Consider the following 22,603-nt stretch of genomic DNA (forward strand, 5'->3'; position numbering starts at 1 on the left):
TTGTTGGCTAATAATCCAGCTAGTTAATCAATGGAAGCTAAGGTCAACTTGTTACAATTAGCCATGCATTACAGATTGTAAAGATTAATACTATATTTTAGACTTGATTAGAACTTATTAATCCTTTTTTAAATTATTAGACCTTATCAAACTTATTGGATCTTGTTGTAACTTATATGAACTGATATAAACTTATAAATTTTGAAACCTATTTTTATAAAGGTGAAGAGTTCTAGCTCTTAAGAGATTAAAATAAGTTCAAGAAAAAAAAAGGTAACCTTAACTCAATTTTTAACTAAAAAAGTTTCACTTAGTTATAAAGTTCAAATTACTAAAAAAAACCAATTATCTTTAATACTCCATAGGCAAGATAAGAAACCATACGCATAATAATCAAATTACAAAATTAATAAAAAAAAAATAACCGTAGAGACAATTTGTCCTAGAAATAAAAATTCAATTGATCAGTTGCCAGTTGAGAGACGACAGAGAAGATAAGGAAAAAAAATTAAACCATATTAATTAATTCACCTATGATTAATGATTATAATAAAAATTAATGCAATTCAACCCTGAGAAGTTGTGAAGTACTTGTCTTTCATAAGTTGCTACTCACATTGTACTCCCTCCATCCCTAAATTACATTCCTCCTTTCTAATTTTGGTATTTCAAAATTACATTCCTCCTTTCTATTTTTGGTAAGTTTTTTTTAGTAAATCAACTCTCTTTTTTTGTTTTATATTTAATGCTTTCTCACTCATCCTTACCTAATCTCACTCATAATCCTTGTGCCAAATTACAATGAATATGATTGGTTAAAATTTTTTAATTAGAGCATGTGATTGGTCCTTTTTTTTTGCAAGGGATTGATGACTTGTCATGAGTAATAAATTTCCCATTACATTATTTAATTATTGTTATTTGTCTTATTCTTCCCTTCTTAATTCCCGTGTAAATTTCCAGACAGGAATGTAATTTAGGGACGGAAGGAGTATATAATAAGGCACTAGTACCAAATTAAAGCATTACATATTCCTCATAAAACGGCCGATAAACCACATAATATAATTGCAATTACAAATAAACCAAATAGGAAAAACCATGACAAAATCAATATAATTCACTATTATCACATTATTTGTGATATTATCATCCTACATTGTAAATGCAAGTTTTGCTAAGACATGGGCAAAAACTGAGCCTTATGGCCACGAGCGTAAAACTGTCCTACAATTCTACTTCCACGACATAATGAACGGGGACTCCCCGACTGTGGCCTTAATCGCGCAACCTATAGGAGGCAACAACTCGGCCTTGGGCTCTGGCAGCTTGTTTATGGCCGATGAACCACTCACCATAAGCCCTGACCCGACCTCCAAGCTTGTTGGCCGCGCACAAGGTCTATATGGAGCAGCCTCACAAGAAGGTGTGAACTTGATCGTGGGGTTGAATTATGGCTTTGTTGATGGTATCTATAATGGGAGCTCCGTGGTTATTTTTGGCCGGAACTCAATCATGAATCCGGTTAGGGAGTTCCCGGTTGTTGGTGGGACTGGGGTTTTTCGTATGGCTCGTGGTTATGCTGTGGCTCAAACCTACTTCTTTAACCTTACTTCTTTTAATGCAATTGTTGGATACAATGTTACAATTTTTCATCTTTAAGAATTATTTCATCAAAAAAAAAAAAGAATTATTTCATCAAAAAAAAAAAAAGAATTATTTCATCAAGCGTGCATATATATTTCGTACACTTTCATCTTTGACTTTGGTTATCTTTTATGCATGTTGTTGACTAAAAATAAAAAGGTTTGATCTGATTGTGTTTACTTATGTTCGTTGTAACTATTCAGTATTACTGACTTAATTACTGGTGTTCGTTACTTTGCTCCTAGTTTGTGTTGAAAAGACTAATCTAGAAAAATCTAGGAGAAATATAAACATCTCTAAATGTATCTAGAAATAAGTTAAGAAAAATCTATGATAAAATATCCTAGAAATATCTAGAAAGCTAGCAAAAATAATAGCCTAGATCTTTCTTGAAGGAATTAAGAAAAGTGTAGAAACGTAGTGACGGTGGAAGCACCGACATAGAGGTAGTATATATATGTGTGTTGCATGCTCTCATTAGTAATGAAGCCATATAATACAAAAAGCCTCTTCCACAAAAAAAGTCATTAACTCTCCTCTTTATTTTTCATACTAACATCTTCAATATTTATTAACTAAAACCAATAACCCACTACCACTTCCACTAAACAATTCTAACAATTGGTATCTAGAGCCACTTAATCCAAAGCCTCCATTTTACATTCATCATCCAAATTAAAATATAACAACTCCACATAAATTCAAATGGCCTCCCCTATTCCAAATCCAAACACAAACTTAAACACAAACACAAACAATTTTAATCCCCAAGTTAATTGGGTACCTACATTTAAGGGGGAGAAATTTGATCAATGGAGTATGCAAATGAAATCAATCTTCATCACCCAAGACATTTGGGAAATTATTGAAGTTGGTTATGAGAAACCCAAAGATGCCAATGAAGAGGCTTCTTGGGATGCCTCCAAGAAAGGCCAATACAAACAAAACATAAGAAGGGATCATTATGCCCTTTCCATTATTTATCGTGGGGTAGATGAAACAATACTACCTACGATCATGGCCGCTACAACGGCAAAGGAGGCGTGGAGTATCCTGGAGACAAAATACAGAGGCTCAGAAAAGGTAATACTCTTTAAACTCCAATCTTTGTGGGGTCAATTTGATAGTCTACAAATGGCCGATAATGAATCAATTCAATCTTATGTTGATCGAGTCTCAAATATTGTTAACCAAATTCGATCTAACGGAGACACAATTGAAGATGTTAAAATAATCCGGAAAATACTACGCACTCTCACCAAAAAATTTGATCACATAGTGGCTGCTATAGAAGAGTCTAATAAAGATTTAAAATTGCTCAGCATAACTGAGCTAATGGGCTCTCTACTGGCTCATGAAGAAAGAATGCGTAGATTTGATGAGCAACCAGTAGAACAAGCCTTTCAGGCTAAATTAAAATTTTCTAATGGTGAAAATAAAAATGGCCATGAAAATAATTTTCAACCAAAAAAGAAAATTTTTAATCGAGGTCGGGGAAGAGGAAATTATAAAAATCAAGGGAGCCGAGATAATAACTCTTTTTGCATATTATGCAAGAAAAATGGCCATAACACAAGAGATTGTCGGTACAAATGCAAAAGATGTACACGACACTCTCATTTTGAAAAAGATTGTTATTTCCGGCAAAAAGAAGAGGCCAACTTCACTGAAAATAATGATCAACTATTTTATACCTATCTAAATGCTCAAGAAGAGCAAAACGACATATGGTATATAGATAGTGGTTGTTCCAACCACATGACCGGAAATAAAAATTTCTTTGTAACTCTTGATGAAAATATAAAATCACAAATTACTCTTGGTGATGGGAGTAATCAAGAAGTTTCCGGAAAGGGAACAATTGTTGTTAAAACAAAAAATGGCTCCTCTAAATACATCCCCGACGTCTTTTATGTTCCTGGGCTAGCACAAAATTTACTAAGTGTGGGCCAATTAGTCCAAAAGGGCTATATGGTGAAATTTGATAATAATCAATGCCACATATATGACAAGAAAAAGGGGCAATTAATCACCACCACTAAAATGGCTCCAAATAAAATATTTCCACTTAAGATGCAATTGGAGTCAAACATTGCCCTAAGCACAACAGTGGATGAGTCCACCTTGTGGCATTTGAGATTCGGGCATTTAAATTTTGACAGTTTAAAACTGTTAAAAAACAGAGAAATGGTGATTGGGCTACCACCAATCACTAATGAAAAGAAAATTTGTGAGGGTTGTATCTATGGCAAAATACATAGATCACCATTCCCAACTTCATCTTGGAGGGCTAGAGCTCCATTAGAGCTTGTCCATGCTGATATATGGGGTCCTACCAAGAATCCGTCTCTTGGCGGAAAAAGGTACTTTCTGTTGATTGTTGATGATTTTTCACGCATGATGTGGGTATATTTCTTGGAGAAAAAATCAGAAGCATTATCCCACTTCATGCAATTTAAAGCCCTCACAGAAAAACAAAGTGGGCATTCAATAAAGGTTCTAAGAACCGATCGTGGGGGAGAATTCACAAGTAATGAATTCAACAAATTCTGTAAAGAGCACGGCATAAAAAAGGAGCTTACAGTCAGACGCACACCACAGCAAAATGGTGTTGCAGAAAGGAGGAACAGGACAATTGCTGAAATGGCTCGGAGTATGATGCAAGAAAAAAATCTGCCTAAACATTTTTGGGCAGAAGCTGTCCGCACAGCTCTTTACATCCTGAACAGGTCTCCCACGAAAGCAATAAGAAGCATGACGCCGTATGAAGCTTGGCACAAACGAAAGCCAAGAGTTGAGCACCTCAAAGTTTTCGGGTGCATTGCATATGCCCACATCCCGAAGGAGAATCGGGATAAGTTAGATGGAAAAGGAGAAAAATGTATCTTCATTGGATACAGTGACGAGTCAAAAGGATATCGTCTCTATCAGCCCGAATCCAAGGAGTTGATCATCTCCAGAGATGTTATATTCAACGAAGGAGGACAATGGCAGTGGAACGAGAGCAATTTAGATGTTCACGATCTAGAAGTTCCAGCAGCAGTCATTCCACTTTCAAGTCCAGATCAAGACGAAGGACCAAGCAGCCCAAGATCAACACCAAGCAGCCCAAGATCACCACAGAGCAGCCCAAGGTCACCATCAAGCTCAGGTTCAACACCAGAATCAAGTCCAACACAAGAAGTTCGACGATCACAACGACCAAGGCGTCGTCCAGCTTACTTGGATAAATATCAGTGTAATCATGCTATCATGGCCCTCATTGCCAGCGAACCACAAGGCTTCCAAGAGGCGGCGCAAGAAGAAAAATGGATTGACGCCATGAATGAAGAAATCAAGATGATTGAGAAGAATCGCACATGGGAGCTTGTTGACAAGCCACAAGACAAAGAAATAATAGGCCTCAAATGGGTCTACAAAATCAAGTACAATGAAGATGGCTCCATTCAAAAATACAAGGCTCGCCTAGTTGCAAAAGGCTATTCACAACAACCCGGAGTTGATTTCAACGAGACATATGCACCAGTTGTTCGAATGGAGACGATCAGGTCAGTCCTTGCACTCGCAGCTCAACTTAAATTACAAGTTTTTCAATTAGATGTCAAGTCTGCTTTCCTTAATGGCGAGCTAAAAGAAGAAGTATATGTTGAGCAACCGCAAGGATATGTAATCGAAGGCAAGGAAAAAAAGGTGTATCGCCTTCGAAAGGCCCTCTATGGGCTCAAGCAAGCTCCTCGTGCATGGAATAGCAATATTGATGGCTATCTTATTCAAAATGGGTTTACAAAAAGCCCAAGTGAGCCATCACTCTACATCAAGACCCAAGGGTCACATGATTTTCTCATCTTGTGCCTTTATGTAGATGATCTTATTTACATGGGCACCAACTCAAAAATGATCGAAGATTTCAAGAAGGCTATGATGTCGGAATATGAGATGACCGACCTTGGAGCTATGAAATACTTCCTTGGCATGCAAGTCAAGCAAAGTCCAGGAAGAATTTTTCTCTCACAAGAGAAATATGTTGAAGACATGCTCAAAAATTTCAACATGAGCGATTGCAAGCCAATGGCGACACCAATGGCTACGAATGAGAAACTCTCCAAGTATGACGGAAAGGAGAAAGTAGATACATCGCTCTATCGTAGCATGGTCGGATCACTCATCTATCTCACAAACACAAGGCCCGACATAGTACATGCAGTCAGCATTGTCTCTAGGTTCATGAGTGAACCCAGAAAGACACATCTTGCAGCAGTAAAGAGGATTCTCAGATACATCAAAGGGACGAAGAGCCATGGAATAATGTACGAGACCGAGAACGACTACAAGCTCACAGGCTACACAGACAGCGACTGGGCTGGAAGCATCGATGATCGAAAAAGTACGAGTGGATACGTGTTCCAGATAGGATCAAAGTCCATCTCCTGGTCATCAAAGAAACAGGCAACGGTGGCACTATCATCATCAGAAGCAGAATACATATCGGCTACAAGTGCAGCATGTGAAGCGGTCTGGCTAAGGAGAATTCTTCAAGATCTACGGCAAGACACTGAAAAACCAACAACCATCTACTGTGACAATATGTCAGCTATTGCCATGACAAGGAATCCAGTATTTCACAGTCGCACGAAGCACATCGAGATACGACATCACTTTATTCGAGAACTAGTTGAGAAACAGGAGATCGAGGTACAATTCTGCAAGACGGGAGAGCAGCTTGCAGATATATTTACTAAGGCACTACCAACAGATAAATTCCTCCGTTTTCGAAGACAACTCGGTGTTCAAGATTTTTCAGATTAAGGGGGAGTGTTGAAAAGACTAATCTAGAAAAATCTAGGAGAAATATAAACATCTCTAAATGTATCTAGAAATAAGTTAAGAAAAATCTATGATAAAATATCCTAGAAATATCTAGAAAGCTAGCAAAAATAATAGCCTAGATCTTTCTTGAAGGAATTAAGAAAAGTGTAGAAACGTAGTGACGGTGGAAGCACCGACATAGAGGTAGTATATATATGTGTGTTGCATGCTCTCATTAGTAATGAAGCCATATAATACAAAAAGCCTCTTCCACAAAAAAAGTCATTAACTCTCCTCTTTATTTTTCATACTAACATCTTCAATATTTATTAACTAAAACCAATAACCCACTACCACTTCCACTAAACAATTCTAACAGTTTGATCATTATTTAATACTTATTTCCATTTTTCAGTTGACACGTATTTCTTTTTAGGAAGTTTATTTTTAGTTGATATACATATATCCTTTTTGAATGAGTAAGTTTTATACCTTGCATTTACTAGTATACCCAACATATTATTATCTCTCATTCCTCTTTCCTCCTTAATATGTATGTGTGCCTAAATTAAATGCGTCAACTAAATAAAAACAGAGAAAGTTTTAAGTTGGTTACTTAGTTAGTGTTGCATTACAATAATTCAATATGGAGCATTCAGTAGTTAATTTAGGAAATTCTCTATACATACCGATATTGGCAATATACAGAGTACTTCGTACTTGTATAACAACCTCATGTTTTGTAACAATTCTTAAGTGACCAAAAATAATATATTGAATTTTTGATTTTCTATAGTAGTGACCCTCTTTAACAATTTCGTGCTTAAGTGATCCGAGACTTCAAAATAAAATAATAGTTTGATTTGATAAAAAAAAAGTCAAAATAAAACATTAGTTAGGACATTTGTGACTTTTTTTTTTTTTTTTACTTCAAAATTTGATCCTTAAAGCCTTAAAGGTAGGTCTTGTTTGGTAAAATTAGCGGTAGCGGCAGGGCCGTCTTATACATTTTGGAGGCCTTGTTCTATTTTTCTAGATGAGGCCCTAAATTTTAAAAATACAGCTCTAATTAATAACTTAAATAACTTTTTCTGGAATTTACTTTTGTAAAAAAAATAGAAATCAAATAACATGATAATGCCCAGCAAAATCTGCAATTAATCTAGGGGTGTCAAAAACTTACCCGACCCGAAAGGTTTACTTGAAACCGAATTGTTTTCGAACTGGTAGGACCCGGATATTTTTTATCCGAATCCGATCTAGAGTCGACTCGACGTTATCTCGAAACCGACTCCACCTGATAATTTATGATCCAAACCCAATTTGGAATCGACTCATATTTAAACTGAAACCAATAAGACCCGATAATATAAGGTTTGAATTCGATCTAGCCCGAAATGAAATCTACCTGAAACCATTTAGACCCGAATAAATACCACTTTTTACCCGACCTTTAATTATCCGATTTGAAACTTCCCATGACCCAATTAAAATCGACCCGAAATCACTCATAATTCAATTAAACCCAACTTGTTTCTAAACATAACTTTTTGTTCTATCTTGAAATCAAATTCTTTACCACTGGTACATTCGTGGTAGAGAATGTTTGATGGCTCAACCTTGGAATCATATCCTTACATTTGAGTTACGTTGTTTGATGAAGTTTTTCTAGAGTCAACATTCAAGTTGTGAATTGTAGAATTTGTAGAGAGAACAAAGAAGAGAGTCATAGAAAGGAATGATAATTGATACTCCGTATGAATGAGATACCACAAAAGTAAAGCAAAGCAATAAGAATATGTTTGAATCGAGTCAACATTATAGGAACGGCACATTGATCGATATAATTGTGAATTAATCCATGATTTTAGTACTCTAAAGTCAAAAATCCCATATTATCATTATATACCTAAATAATGTAGCTAATTAGATAAGTGGATACAACAATATCGTTTATTCGAGTACCACAATTCACATGGAAGCAATCCACTTGCAAAGTTGACTCGTATATGATCCGGGGTGATTATTGTATACAATATGCTCGATCTTAACATGTCATATTAATGAAGTAATTCAGCAAAGAGTGTTGTACTACCTTCGTTTCATATTATTTGCAACAATTTAATATAAAGTAATAAGTTAACCCATTATTTTTGTATCGAAGCAATCACATTCAAATTTTAACCGGAATTGAATTGATTTGAACCAAGATCTAATCGAATTGGAAATGACCCGATCCAAAGTCAAATAAATTCACTTTGACCCAAATAAACCCAATAAAATCCGGATCCGACTTCATCTTAACATGATATGACTCGATTTGAATTTGACTCGACCCAATTCGATTTGTATCCGACCATACTTGAACTCAACTTTAACCCGAATCTGATGAAGCTCGACCCAATTTGATTTGGTTTGTAAGATTAAAATGACCCATCATTACCCGACCCAAACATCCCGACCCGTCGTGGATCAACCTAAACTCCATCTAGGTACCCGATTTGACACCTCTAAATTAATCTTAACCTTGAAAAGATTGACATAAAATGCAATCTGAATTTTCGCATGTATAGTGGACTCAGGGGTGGCTTTCCTTTTCCCAAAAGCAGAAGGTTAATAAAAAAATTATTGGAGAATTGTAGAATAGGTATAATGAATCAAGAATGATATGTATGATGATATAAAGCAGATCTTAATTCCCTCTAAAACAGATAATTGAGAATCTCTTTGGTTGTTGGTAATTCAAGGATTCTTAAAAGTAGATAGAAGTAAAATTTATTAAAGGAATAAGAAAAAAAAAAAATTAAATTTTCATCCTTGCTAATAATTCATACAATTGTTTTTTAACAAGAAAATACAGTATACTATAGTATGATAAAATAAGAAAATAAGTTGAATGGAATTCAAGAGGTTACATAGTTAAATTACTTTTAGAATTACGGGGTATATAAATTGGAAAGACAAAAAAGCATTTAAACTCTTGCATTGATTCCTAGGGTAGTTAATACAATGTTGACAGAATCAAAACATAGTTAAATACACATGATATTTTTTTATCCTTTGGTAATTGGGCTCCATACTTATGAGGCCCTCAAAATCCGGGGGCCCTGTGCTGAGGACCAGGATGCACAGGGCCTTAGCCGGCTCTGGGTAGCGGGTAGTTTTTAGAGATTGATTAGCGGGTAGTTTTTAGAGATTGATTAGCAGGTAATTGTTAGGGTAGTGAGTAGTTGTCAACTAGTTGTGGGTAGCTATCAAAGTAACTGTTGATAGTATCAGTGTTTGAAAAAAGAAGCAATTGCACTACTAGAATAATACGTCAAAATTCATATATATAAAAAGTAACTAAATAAATTTGATAAATGTTACGTGTTACTTCTAAACCCTACTATTTTTTTAACGTTTGAGAAGACTTACATCACTCTACCACTAACCGCTACTCGAACTACTACCATGCGAAACACTCACTTTTTTTTTCTACCTCAAAACTACTGCCAAACAAAGTCTTAATCTAGGGTTATAAAACAGTTTAGTTTTGTGGGTGGGCTGTATAATTGCACGTAGCCCTGATTATTGGACGCGTCAAGTCAAGGTTGGTGCGGGTCGGATCAAAGAGGGTCATATTTTATAGGGTTAATAGCAGGTCGAGCCAATGCGTTTGTGGGTCAATTGTGGGTTGATGATGGGCGGGTTAACAATATATCAATTAAAATAATAATGAACAAAGCCATAATTAGGTATACATGAATACAAATTTATCAACGTAATTATTTTTACATTATTTATTTTATTTGATTATTAAATTGGAAAAACATTTTGGGCCTATTTTAATCCTACCCAATAAGGGCCATGTTCGTTAAAAACTGTATCCATTAAAAGCCCTTAACGCTTGGCCTTAACTCTATTATCATTGGGCTACCCTACCCAATAACCAGTATGTTGAAGCCTAGTCGGACAAGGTGGGGTCTAAAACATACATGTTGGAATTACTTAAACAAAACAGCTAATGACAAATTTGCCCATTTGATTATTTCTGAACCGCCTGATTTTCTTTAGTTAAGTACTCCGTAGTTCTGGGATTAACTACTTTGAACTTTGAACATCCAACTTCCACATAATTTTTACGCAGCCGTAAAAATAAAATTTAAAAAAAAAACATAAATTTTACTCAGCGTATTTCATGTATTCGAATGGGATTCTCAATTCTCGTTACTTTAAATAAATTTATTTCTTTGGTTTCGATCTAGTATAGAATTGATTGGTAATTTAAGTCGATGGCCACCACAAAATTGCAGAATCTTCATCAATTTGATGTATTGAAGGTTAGTATATTTGCTTTTTGTTTTTTTTTTTTTTTTTTTTTTTTGGGTTTTTTGCTTTAAATTAGGGAGTGTTCAAATAATTTTCAGCTTTGAGAGCTTAAGTTATTTTGGAGATATATACTTGGTATAGTATTAATTTTGATTTCTTGAATCCCCAAATGATATACAAACCTGATGTTGATGTCTAGCTTAAATTCCCAATACACATACAATTTTCTGTAATTTTGATTCTATGATCTCCTCTTGATTTGACATACAATTGGGATGATATCTTGGGATTTGAATGTATTATGAATTACCAGAGATGTAAATTTCGGGATATATTTAGCTGAAATACTTATTAGAAATTTAAAGTTAAGATTTTGTGCAATTTTTGTTGATTTTTCTTTTTAGTTAATATTGTTGCTTGGGACATGAATATTATTTTATTATGCGAAGATGTAGAATTTTATAATATTTGTGGAATTTTTAGCTGTAAAAATTTACCAGTATAAAGATATGATTTTTTCTATTCTGAATTGACTGATAACTTGTTCTTTGCTTGAATTGTTTCTGTATTTAAATTTTATGCTTAGTTGAAAGTGAGGTTAGGTTAAGTATTTTATTCAAAAGTAATCAACTCACTGGGAATAGAATTGAATTGAATTGAATTATTGTTTGATTAATCAGAGATGTAAAAGAATTGAAGCGGAGGACCGGATTAGTGATTTGCCAGATGAAATCCTGTGTCATATTTTGACATGGTTGACACTTAAGGAAGCAATAGCTACTGGCATCCTTTCTAAGAGATGGAAAAACTTATGGGCTTCCTGCCCTAATCTCAACTTTGGATGTTTGGAACTAGGGGTGCTAATCGGGCGAGCCGAGCCCGAACTATGGTCAGCTTGGCTCGTGATCGTTTAAATTTGTTCGAACTCGAACCGAGTTCAAACCTTTAAGAGTCGAGCTTTGACCGAGCCGAGCTTTGACTAAGCGTTGACCGAGCCGAACTCGAACTGTTCACGAACAAACTTGATTTATTCTTATCCCTAGTTTACTTGTCTTCTTTATTGTTTATTATTAATTTTTTTTTATTTTACAACAAGTTTATTTTTTTAATAATGAAAACACTAACTTAATATTGTGTAATATCTATTGATAAATATATTTATATTTATATACATGATTTCTTTATATGAAAAAAATAATCGAGTTTGTTCACGAACTTTCGAGCCGAACTTGGCATAACTCAGCTTGGCTCGTTAAGGTCTCGAGCCGAGCTCAAACCCGAGTCGAGCCACCACGAATCGAGCTTTGACCGAATCGAGCTCGAATAGTTCACGAATAGCTCAGTCTCATTATCACCCCTATTTGGAACCATTAAAAATGGACCAACGAACATACGTGCGATGCATTGATAATATTTTACGACAATATAATGCTCAAAAATTGCATAAATTTAGGATTGTCCGCCCGTGGGTAAAATCTGGTGAGAAATATCTTGATCAATGGATTTCGTTTGCAATTAATTATGGTGTTTGTGAACTCGAGCTAAACTTAAATGTAGGTTTTACTCCTGGTAATTCCAAAAATTATTATTTTCCTGCTCATGTTTTTGGTTCATTGCATACTGCCTCTCCCAATGTTAGGAAACACTTTGAGTCTCTAACCGATCTCTGCCTAAGATCTGTAAACCTCACAGACGATGTTTTTAACTTGATTTTATCTAGCTGTTTTTCTCTTGAAAGATTTATTTTGGAGTTTAGTTATGGGCTAGTGAATGCAAAAAATACAGCTCCTCACTTGAAGCTGAAATTACTCGAGTTGTACCGCTGTCATGACCTAGAATATTTGCAAGTTTTTGCCCTAAATCTTATATCGTTCAAGTATGACGGAAAACAAATAACTCTCTCTATTAAGGATGCTAAGCAGCTTGCTTCTTTGAGGCTATCTTCTCCAGACTATATCTTGCCAGGAGCAAAAAACTTCGTTTTCAGTCACTTCTCCTCTCATTTTTCAAACCTTAAATCTTTGGTTGTTTCAGCTCATCTCTTCGAGGTTAGCACTGAAGCGAAGCATATTGAGTTAGCCAATTAATTAAAATTTTTTTTTTCCTGGTTTTGGCCACTTACTGATGCATTTGTATGTGCCTTGTGCAGGACATGAGCGATCTTACGCAACTCTGTGTTTTTAGTAATCTAAAACAACTGGTGGTTGATGTTAAATGTACTTGGTCGACCTGCCTGTGCTACAGAGTGGTTGCTTCCATAATCAGGGGAGCCCCTTTATTGGAGCAACTTGAGATAGTTGTAAGTACTTCTGAACTCCCATTTCCTGGCCAGCACTTGCATGAAATATTTTCTTAACCATTATTTTTTTAAAAAAAACGGGACAGTAATTTGTTTTCTAAAGGCTAGAGCCTATGTTACTTGGACATGGGTATGAATCTAAGTGACTATGTTTCCTAGGGGGAATAATAAAATCATAAGAGAGATGGGATTGGTGGTCAATATCATTTGTTTACGCTTCTATGCTTTTTGGTTTTTTTTTTTTTTTTTTTTTGGGGGGGGGGGGGGGGGGGTGGGGGTGGGGGGGTGGGGGTGGTGGTGGTTGGGGATGCATAGCTTACAACTACAGATAAACAGAGCAACAAAGGGTAAAAGTAGGAACCCTAAGCTACTAAAACATATGAAACAGCCAACTAACAGTTCATCCTGAATTGTTCTTACCAAATACAGTCCTTGCTAGGCTTTACTACATTAATCCTTATGCAAATCTCTATTATAATCTTCACCAGCACTGATGAAGTACGGAGTAGTTAACAAGACCATATGCTGAACTGATTTCCTGTCTTGACTACACATCTGACAATCTGATTCTGCTCAAATTTGACTTCTACACTATTTTTAGGAATGTTAGATCTGCTCCAGTCGCCAGTTCAGTTTGTTTCTACCTTAGAAGGTAGAAAGTTCTTTGATCATGAAAATCATCTGGAAAGGTAGGAAATAACTTCATAATAAGACCAAAAACAAACTAAGAGCAGAAATACCTAAACAAGAACAACCAACAACCAAAGTAAATAGGGAACTCCACCAAACACACCAACTCAACAATTACTACTGCCTCTTTTTAAATACTTGCTTCATTTGATCATTTCTCCATGTGCGGAGTTTTAGGAGTAATTAGAGAAACTAATAAATAATGGAAGTAGTGTGGTACGTGGAAGAATAAAAAATATAAAAAGCAAAAGAAGTTGAGAGAATTGGAGGAGAAAGAATATGAAATTAATCAAATATGATTTGTGTTGTATCCACTAGTTGAGAGAAATGAATTAAATAATATAAAAACAAGTACTTAAAAACAACTGGAAATAAAAAATGAAGCAAGTATTTAAAATGGAGGAAGTACTAAGTAAAAGCTTGAGGAACCTATAAAAACATAAAACTCATAAACACTAAAGCAATCCCATAAAGGAATTAGAAGACCAATAGGAAATCAAAGGAATAAGTAAGAGCAGAGAAGGAAAATGAGTGCATCTCATCCAATAGCTGCTATGCATTTACAAAACATATAGGAGGGTGAAAATGTAAATTTAACAAGCTTTTGGAAAAAATCGACTCTACAATGGTATATTATATGTAACATTATGCATGTATAATGTATCATTAAAGTATAAGTTGTCTTAATAGTATGTTTTGTGTACGACTATTTTACATGTAGTGGCACTTTTTACCATCTTATAAGCTGAATATTTCCCCTCAAAATATTTACCATTTGTCACCTATTATGTATGTAGCAGTACAATTTCCATCCTATAAGTTTGCTAAACAATAGCAGCTATGCACTAAGGGTTAACCAAACAAGACTACAAGACTCGACACAACCTAAACCAAAGGAAAATATGAGCAGATATGGGAATCAAGAGTATAGAATTGACCGAGAAAATAATCCAACTCCGAGTCGGAGGAGAGTTGTAGTTGGATCCTACAAAAAGTTTAATATAACCCATAATTTGACTCCAACTTCAACTAATATATAATTTTTTAATTTTCTTTTAATTTTGTTTGGATAATGTGTAATTATATACTCTAATTGTGAAGTCAATTAGTGTTTTATTTTAATGATCATTGTATGTAGTATTGTAGTGTGGGTTGCAAAGGTCCAAATAATCCAATTTCACAGAGTATATTGAATAACCGGAAAAAAAACTCTGGAGTCGAATCAGATCACAGTCGGTGTCGGAGGCCGAATATTAAAGTCGGATCGGAGTCGAATTTAGCATATTCCGCTCTAAGTACAACCCCGTTGCCTTCCTTATATATTCTATGAAGGCGGGAAAAAAATTTATAAAACACAGTTGGCTTCATTCGTCCTCTCTCTCACTCTCTCACAAAGTCTGAACCCGTAAAACCCCTCAACCGTAGATTGGGCATTTTCTCTCTCTTCACTTCTCTATTCACTCTTCATTTTCTCTCTCTTCACTTCTCTATTCACTCTTCATTTCCTCTCTGTCACTGATAAGCTGAGTGTAGCCGACCACCGTAAACCAAGAAGCCTAAGAAACCGAACACCGTCAACCCAAGAAGCCGACCACCGTCAACCCAGGCAGTCCACGAGCTTCGAAAATGTAAAGGTTCTTGAAATTTAATTCTGATTTTACCTTAGATTGGGCAATAGATTTAGGTTTATATTTTGTAAATTTCTAATTAAGAATTTTATTTCGATATAGTTGTAATCATAGTTTATAATTGTATAATTTTGTGATTGATTTTTAAATGTTGTCTGATTTTTTGTATAATTCTTTATTGTTTTTCAGATAATTGTTTAATTTGGTAATTTTAGATTATAAATTGTTTGATTGTACTGTAATTATTAATCGTTTGGTTTTTTATATTTGATTGTAATTATAATTTTATTTCGATATAGTTGTAATTTTAGTTTGTAATTGTATACGGAGTAATTTTGTGATTGATTTTTAAATGTTGTCTGATTTTTTATATAATTTTTTATTGTTTTCAGATAATTGTTTATTTGGTGATTTTAGATTATAAATTGTTTGATTGTATTGTAATTTTTTATCGTTCGGTTTTTTTTTTTGATTGTAATTATAATTTTATTTCGATATAGTTGTAATTTTAGATTATAACTGTATAATTTTGTGATTAAGTTTCAAATGTTGTCTGATTTTTTGCAATCTTGTTATTATTTTGAGATAATTATTTATTTTGGTGATTTTAAATTATAAATGGTTTATTGTAATTTTTGAACGATTGGTTTTATGTTTAATAATTTTGTGGGTTTGAGGGGTTCCGACGGCTTATAGCTTTCGGCAGCGATCGGTACACTCTGTCGCTCAAGGTGTCCGTCGGTAAATTCGTTCCGACAGTTTACCGTAGGAATGGAGATAGACTTCTTTAATTATAATTTGCTTAGGCAACTAAGGTAACAATATATTGTAGAAAATATATTAAAGCAGATAACAATTGACTTTACTAGATAAGTTAAATCATTCCTTTAATATACCCTGCAAAATGGACAGTTGATTAGAGTACTAGACCAATAGTTCTTCAATATGATTTGTTTAAATAATTCTCTTTTAAATTTGTTGGGTCTAATGATATCCTTGCGAAAATATGTTGGTAAGTATGGTATAGATTACTCAAAGATGTGTAATTTCAAATTGAATGTGATTTATGTTTGTTTTAACAAGATTTATTAAAATTTGTTAATGTCTTTAGAAAAAATACATTCAATAGATTAAGTACAACTTTGAGTGATTAATAAATTGATGATATGAATTAGGAAGTAACTACTCCGTATTGAATTGCGAAACATACTCCGTGAAATTACACAAAGTCTTATATGTGGCTGGCCACACCGTGTGGCAGGGGTTATTTCGTTAGCGTAATAGGGGTTACTTAATCAGTGTTAAAGGGGTTACTTTGTCAGTGCTATAGTATTACTCAGTTAGTATTACAGGGGTTACTCATCTAGTATTACAAGGGTTACTTGGTCAGTTTTATATGGGTTACTTTGTTCTTTTATAAGTGGCCACACGGTGTGGCTGGCCACACACAAGACGGGCTGGTGAAATTATGATTGCATATATAATTTGTTTCCTGTATTTGATTTGTCTGTTTCATCATTAAAATTTATCTTCTACATTTTGTTGTAAATTGTGACAAATTGTTGTCGTGTTAAGGAGATATAGGCTTGTTTAATTATAATTTGTTTGGGCAACTAAGGTAAAAAAATATCCTAGAAAATATATTAAAGCTCAGATAATAACAATTGGACTTTATTTTTCTAGATAAGTTTAATCATTACTTTAATATACCCAGCAAAATGGACGGTTGACTAGACCAATAGTTCTTCAATATAATTTGTTTAAATAGTTCTCTTCTAAATTTGTTGTGACTGATAATATCCTTGCGAAATTATGTTGGTAAGTATGGTATAGATTACTCAAAGATGTGTAATTTTAATTTGAATGTGATTTATATTTGTTTTAACAAGATTTATTAAAATTTATTAAGGCAAAAGCTAATGAGCGCCCCCTGGGCGTTAGATAAGAAAATTAAAACTAAAAATATTAGAGTAAAACTAACATTAATTACACCGAACGACGCGTGACTTTGTCATGCATTCCTAACTTAATACTCTTTCAACCAATATAATTATTCCTTATCTAACGCCCTGGGGCGCTCGTTAGCAAGATCCATTTATTAATGTCTTTATAAAATTTACATTCAATAGATTATTAAGTATAACTTTGAGTGATTAATAAATTGATGATATGAATTAGGAAGTAACTACTCCGTATTGAATCGCGCAACATACTCCGTGAAAATTGCATATATAATTTGTTTCCTGTATTTGATTTGTCCGTTTCATGATTAAAATTTATCTTCTACATTTTGTTGTGAGTTGACACACATTATTGTTGTCCTGTTAAGGAGATAGACTTCTTTAATTATAATTTGCTTAGGCAACTAAGGTAACAAAATATCCTAGAAAATATATTAAAGCTAAGATAACAATTGGACTTTATTTGCTAGATATAAGTTTAATCATTCCTTTAATATACCCTGCAAAATGGACGGTTGACTAGACCAATAGTTCTTCAATATAATTTGTTTAAATAGTTCTCTTCTAAACTTGTTGTGACTGATGATATCCTAGCGAAAATATGTTGGTAAGTATGGTATATATTACTCAAAGATGTGTAATTGTTGTCCTTGTGTTATGATTTATAAAATTTTGAAATCTATAATGAATAGTAATTAATGATTGCATCTAATTTTGTTATATTATAATCAATTTGCTTACTGTTCCTATTATGTTACATTGATCTATTATTTTTCTTCTTCCGAAATTTTTTAAGAGATCTAACTATCACATTTGAATGCAGCTACTAATAAGAATAAAAAAGAAGAGAAATAAGAAAGATAAAAGGCCACAAAAGGCAAATGAAGAGGGTGTTAGTGAAGCTACAAAGGAGAGAAGACTGATTGCCTTACAAGCTTTGGAAAAACATGGTCTCAAAGAATCAGAATTGTCTGCCTTAAAGTGGGCCACTGAACAAGAGGCACATAATGCATTGATGGTCACAAGTAGGCTCAAACTAAGTGACGAATCATCATCTATTGCAAGGACTCATCAACTCATTCTTAAAGAGCCAGGTCATATTCAGCTGATCAAGGAAATCCCTTTGACAACCATGAGTGTTAAATTCAAGAAGTTCAGGGATGATATTGTGACCTACTTTGCTGACCCTAAACCCTATCTACAAGAAAGTGACCCATACATAGCATATTATGCAGATTTAGTGGAGGAACAACAAGAACTTACAAAAAATTCAGCTGAACTTTTAGCTCTAGCAAGGCAAGATTATGAGAAGATGGCGATGGTCCGAGACATAGAAGACTATCAGAGGATTATTGAAGAAGGAAGGAGAATGAGAATGGGTCATCAAATCTTTGCACCAACACCAAAATTTTTGGTGATTCCGGCTATTTCAAATAGCCAGGAGGTCCTAACACTAGCTTTGAAAGATGGCCATGATGTTTTGCTTTATTTGAAGCAATGAGAGAACTAAGAACATTGGAAGAGAGAGTCCCATATTCATTACTGAGCTGCTGTACTTGGCTATTGGATTATGTAATTAGTAGATGGAGTTTAGTTGTTTAATTAGTAGAGTTTACTTGGCTTCCTATCCATACTAGCTATATTCTAGAAACCTCACATTATCTTCTTATATATACGTACGTTCCTTCTATATTTTCACTTGTTCTTAAGTCTCGATCTTACCCTATTTTTGGATTAAAAGGAAATGGAGAAGGGAGGGAAGAGAAATGGAGGGATGAAGTATCCTTCATTTGGATAACAAATGAGGAATGAAGGGAATTGAAGGAGAGAGAAATGGAGGGATTAATTTGTGAGAACGAAATTGATCTCTCCAACAATAGAGAGATTTGGAAGGAAAACTCGTCCTCTTCCCCTCCCCTTCCTTTCTTTTCCCTCCCCTTCATCACCCTCCCCTTCTTTTCCTTCCCACTTAGTTATCCAAACAAAGCCTTAATGTTGGGTAATTCTCCCCAAATTAGATTAAGTAATATTATTATTGTAGTAATAATATTTGTAGTTGTAAGAAAGAAAAAGAAAAAGAAAATGAAAAAAAAAGAAGAAAAATGATGGATGCATATTGCATTTGGAAGGTTGGAAGATATTTGTGGACTAAAGTCCAACGTGGTTGAAGGGGAAATGATTTTGGCACACCCTAAAGTGATTTTGGCACACCCCTATGTGAGAACATAATTTTCTATGCTCTTTTCACATAGGGGTGTGCCTAAATCAATTTAGGGTGTGCCAAAATCAATTCCCTGGTTGAAGCCATTCAGTGATAAGTATGACTTTAAACATAATATGTGTAGTGTGGGGGAACAAGCTCTTCCAAGTGTTGACTTGGTTGCTTGTTTTATGAGCATTATATATAAATTGAAGTGTACCTAGCAAGAAGTAGTGTGTGTGTGTGAGGGGGAAGATACACCAACACTTGGTTGCTTGTTGTACGTGAGAAGCTTGGTGAATTGTGTTGAAGAAACCAAGGAAGATGAACATTATAAATAGAAGTGTACCTAACAAGAAGTAGTGTGTGTGTGTGTGAGAGGGAAGATACACCACCAAAGAGTGAGGCTAGCAAGAAGAAAGGTGTGTGTTAAGCCTTGTATCATATATAGCTAATGGGCCGGAGTTAAGCCCAAATCTCTACTCTTAGCTAGGTTGTACAAATATATTGTGCAAACCGTAATACATATTGTGCGTACGGTAATACAAGATACATAAATCTATCATTCATTCTAATTATTCACTCTAATCACTAGTAGAAAATACTAAATGGCAAGCAGTTCAAACCCCCTAATGGCAAGCGGTTTTGAACCGCATGCTATTGGGGGGCTTGCCATTAGCCTTTTAAATGGCAAGCGGTTCAGAACCGCTTGCCATTTGTAGAGAATGGGAAGCGGTTTTGGCGCCAAACCGCTTCCCATTACGCCTTAAAAAAAAAAATTTTTTTTTTTTTTTTTTGGTTTTTTTCAGTTAAATCGATCCATAAACAAAACATATGTATTAACAACATTATTTTTCGTTAATCAATCCTGTAATTTTACAAATTTCTGTTTTTAAACAAAAATAAATAAATTAACAAAAAAATAAATTAATAAACAAACACCTGTTACCACCACCACCAGCCCACACCACCAGCCACCACCTCTTGCTTCTTTAACCCGTACCTTGCCACCAGAACCACCTTCACCCACCTAACCCACCCACCAACATACGCGTACCCAGCCACCAGAACCCCTACCCACCTAACCCGAACCCACCCACCACCCCACACCTCCAGCCTCCCTAACCCACCCACCACCCCACACCTCCAGCCTCCCTAACCCACCCACCCTAACCCAAATCTATCACCTAAACAGCTAAACACACCCCAAACAAAACCCACAACCCACCCGCCACAACCGCCTTTATCCCGTATCACCACCACCACCAAGCACCATATAACCCACCACGACCTTAAAAAAAAAAAAACAAAAAAAAACAACAACTAACCTACCACGACCTCTACCCAAATCAGACCTGGGGCCATGAAAACGTCGATTTTCGCTTGAAACTATGGTTTTAAAGGTCAAATTCGACCATGAAAACTCTAGATCTAGAGTTTTCATAGTCGAATTTGACCCAAAAAACTTGAAAACCACACGCTTGAACCATCGCCTCCTAGAATTGGGGTTTTTGGTTTGAATTTGCTCGAAATTTTACTTGATTTTACTCGATTTTACTTGAGATCCGAGAGAGGAGAGGAGGGAGACAGAGAGTGAGAAAGAGATCGCAAAAAAAAAAAAGTGAGAAACTAATAGAGAAATGAAGAGAATGAGAAAGAGATAGAGGAGAGTGAGAAAGAGGAGATGAGAATGGAGAATCGTGAAGGAGGGAGGGGATGAGAGGAGAGAGAAAAGAGAAAAGAGAATATGAGGATGAGAGAGGAGGCGTGAAAGAATGAGGAGAGGAGGAATGAGGCCCGTATTTAGTTTTAGGGTTTTTTTTGGAATGGCAAGAGGTTTTGGCTTGAACCGCTTGCCATTATACATAATGGCAAGCGGTTCAACCCAAAACCGCTTGCCATTATAAAGAATGGCAAGCGGTTCAACCTAAAACCGCTTGCCATTACATATCTGAGGTCTTTTTTTTTGGGTGGGTTTTTTGAAGCGGATTTTAAAAACCGCTTGCCATTTGAGGCTTCCCATTTAGTTTTTTCTACTAGTGAATCTCTCTAGTTTGACAGTGTGTGCGAGATGACATATATCGTGAGGAAGTGGAGCTAGCAAGATGTAGTAGCTAGAAATTGAGAGTAAAAACACTAAGTGCATCTCAGTGTGAAGGAGAGCACAATAGCTGTAGTAGTGAGGGAGGAACAGACGAGAGGCAAACACAATATTATTGTGAGGGGTATTTTAGGATTAGTATAAGCATCAATGTTAAGGGTACTTAGGGTGCTTAGTGTAAACTGTAGATAATTTTAAAATACATTGTATCTAGTATTGTAATTATAAGTGGTGTCATTGTACTCCCTTAATTATTGCTAGTGAAGTTGTTTCGTCTGTGGAGATCCGGACCGTGGTTTTTCCCCTTGTTGATGAGGAGGGGTTTTCCACGTAAAAAAATCTTGTGGGTTGTTTTCTTGTTGTTCCGTATTTTATTATTCTTCCCGATATTGTGTTTATCTGTTACTCCGTCCCCTATATGTACGTGCTTACTCCGTCTAATTACAAAGTACACTAAATTTTGTCGTACACATAAATTTTATATTATTTTATTATTTATAGTTTGGTTAATATTAATACAATTTTTTTTTATATATTCTTATTTCTAAGGGCTTGTTCTCATTGACCGAACTCAGCTAATGAACTGAACTGAACTGAACTGAACTTATTAGAACTAAACTGAACTAAACTGAACTAAACTAAACTGAAATGAATATTTTATAAGAGAAGGAAATTAGGAACTAAACTGAACTGAATTGAAAATAAACGTATGAGAACAGGCCATAAGTGATAATTTGACTTAAAAATGTACACAATTATAAATTTTTATATTTTATCAGGGAGATAATCTAGTAACAAATATAGCTATACCCTAAACATTGACCATTTGACCATTCACTTCATAATACATGTGACATTGACACATGACACATTGTGGCTTACGTTTGAATAGCACCATGCCACCATGTGTTAACATAAGCTTTCCGGCTTTCCCTCCCTAGCCTTTATTTCTCTTAACTT

The 22,603-nt window shown here is 34.9% G+C and overlaps 1 pseudogene; it reads left to right on the forward strand.

Annotated features, from left to right (window-relative positions):
• The first annotated feature begins 1,101 nt into the window (after nt 1-1,101).
• LOC145620125 (dirigent protein 23 pseudogene) lies at nt 1,102-1,662 on the forward strand (annotated as a pseudogene).
• Nucleotides 1,663-22,603: the final 20,941 nt, after the last annotated feature.

This window comes from Chenopodium album, chromosome 27 (genome assembly GCF_948465745.1).
Source record: "Chenopodium album chromosome 27, dcCheAlbu1.1, whole genome shotgun sequence".
Taxonomy (NCBI): domain Eukaryota; kingdom Viridiplantae; phylum Streptophyta; class Magnoliopsida; order Caryophyllales; family Amaranthaceae; genus Chenopodium; species Chenopodium album.